Source organism: Entamoeba invadens, assembly GCF_000330505.1.
Source record: "Entamoeba invadens IP1 unplaced genomic scaffold scaff_1105074725991, whole genome shotgun sequence".
Lineage (NCBI taxonomy): Eukaryota > Evosea > Mastigamoebida > Endamoebidae > Entamoeba > Entamoeba invadens.
Window position 1 is genome coordinate 381,899 of NW_004440432.1, and position 2,702 is coordinate 384,600.

Sequence of the window (2,702 nt, forward strand, 5' to 3'; positions counted from 1 at the left end):
TTTGATATATATTTGTTTATCACATTTCAAAATTGTTAAAACTGTAAACAATTAACAAGGATATTGTGTTCTATAAAAATAATATAAAAAACTGTATTTATGAGAAGTAAATAAGAAACTTGTGATTTTTTTTATTTAAAAAACAAAAAATGTTATATATAAAAATTTTTTATTTTAAAAGGTGGTGGTGTCAAAGGACGGTCCCAAAAAAATTTGTATCTATTTTTATTTTAAAAACAAATAAAAAATTGACCATTTTTCAAAAGTCAGTACCAAGAGGGCTCTATTTTTGAAATAAATAATTCCATATAAAAGTAATTTTGTATTACAAGATGAGTAATTGTTTGTGCAGTTGAAAAAATATGGGGATGTTAGAAAAAAAAAGAATGCTCGCAACTATTGGTTATTTTCAATACAAAAAATAATACCAATTTTATGAAGTGAATACTTGGTAAATATTACAGTTAAGTAAATTAACCTTAGCCTATGAAATGTACTTTAGCCTCTCTATTTTTATTTTTACTGGGGAAGTACTTGTCATTTTGTTTCGAAAACATGGGTTTTTAATTCAAAAATTCAAATATTTCTTTGAGAAAATAAACCTTAGTCCCAAAATATGCCGCAAGTAATAAAACGGGAAAACCACCCATTTGTTTTTAAAACTCAAGTTTATTTGTTGAACTATTAACTAAAAAACACAGAAAAAGTCGTATTGTAACATGAAGGTATCATTTAAACACAACACAAAGTTTGTTTGGAATGCCCAATACTGAATTTTAATGTAAATTTGTATTTAATGTTTATTCTAACATCTTTAGACTTTCTTCGGTCACTTCCCGTTCTCTAATAAGTGTGGTTGTTGATTTTGGAGGCGTTAACTTCTTCAATACTTCGGGTGTTGGCTTGACTGTTGTCGTGTTCATGAAAATTATTGCAGACCTTATGTCTACATAAACTCGATTGTTCAAACCTTCAGTAACAACAACGAAACCAGCTCGCGCAAAAGAAAAATTAACGTTCTTTCTAGTTGCTTTTTCTTTGATTACTCTCATCACTTTCATGAGATGTCTAGTAATAACACTCCCCCTTTCTGCTCTTTGTTGTATTGTTGTTTTTTAGCAAGTGGATTATCTAATTGTTTGAGCCATTCATCAATCAATAAATCAAAAAATGCCAACACCACTTCCTTCGACTTCTTGAGTTTGGCAAGAAGAAACAAAAGCACTGGTTGGTTTCTATTATATTTGTCGTGTTTTTAAATATCAACGTTGAACTACTACTACATTTTTGACGACCCTAAATTAACAAAGGTCGAGAGGTTGACAAATATAACTCGAATGTGGTTCGAAAAAAGATGAAACGATAAATGATTATCAATAAAAAATTCGACGTAAGTTGTCATCAATATGGGCAGTGAAATTGTATATTAAAATTACAACCATTTTATGAAAATGATATCACAAAGATGCTCTTTGGTTCACGATATATGGCATAATTGTATTATACATCTTTTCTTAAAAATGAGTCGATTGACAAATCCAGTCTTTGAAAAATAAATATATAAATATGGGTATTTTGCATAAACCAACTGATCAACAAAAACGTTTGGTACAACTGCTGCTGGAACACATAACAAACCATCTGCGGATATTCAAGCTATAATTGTACTTTTTTCAGGAGCTCTGGGTATACCGACTTTAACGTTGGAAACAGTAATGAAGAATATATATTTTTAAATTTATCAGAAAAAGCAACGTAATTTAATTAAATGTTTTTTCAATTTGTTAAGACTCTTTCCATTTATTCGGGTTTTGCAATTTTAGTATTGTACCCTTGTTTTTTTAATGTGTGATATGTTTCCTTTCTTGTCATTTCAAACATACAATCAATGGACTGGCAAACGGAATCAACCAAAGTTGGAGTAACGCTTAGATGTCTTGATTTAACATATTTATAAGTGCAGATATCGATATGTCCATTTCTTCTGATAATTTTTTGTAAAATGTTTCGGTTCTGTAATATTTTGTTTTAAATAAATTGAAACTGCTCCTTTTTGGATTCTTAAGAGAGATCCGATTATAACATTGGGTTGTTTCGTTTATATTTTTATATATTTTATTTGTTCAATCATTGATTTATACTGATACAAGTTTGAATTCACTAGTAAATCATTTACCTAATTCACAGCCTTTTCTTTTGTTATCATTTTTTTTTCAAATATAAATCTAACATTTTCCATCATTTGAGTAATGAAGATTGATTGTTTTCTGTTGGTTTTTGTTGGGAAAACAGTGAATGGTTTAACAATTTTGTTTTTTTGACAGTTTTCATTATTGCATCAAAGAATGTTTCTGGTTCAACACTATGCATTTGAGTATTGTAGTTCTTTTATTTTTAGAAATTGAAATCATTAACTAAAACGTAATAATTATATTTAAAGTGACTTCCCAAGGTGTGCAAGTTAGTTTAAAGGTGTGCAAGTTAAGGTATAGTTCATTTATAATTTTTTTATTAAAAAAATAGAATCATTAATTTTTTGAAATTTTGAAAAAAAAGATTATTTTTAGTTTAATTATTAATTATAATTTCGAAGTTATTACTAAATTATACTTTAACTTGCACACCTTGTGACGTTGCAATTTTTAACTTTCACACTTCGAATACAATTAATTAAGCAACAATTTCGGGAAAGCGACCCGAAT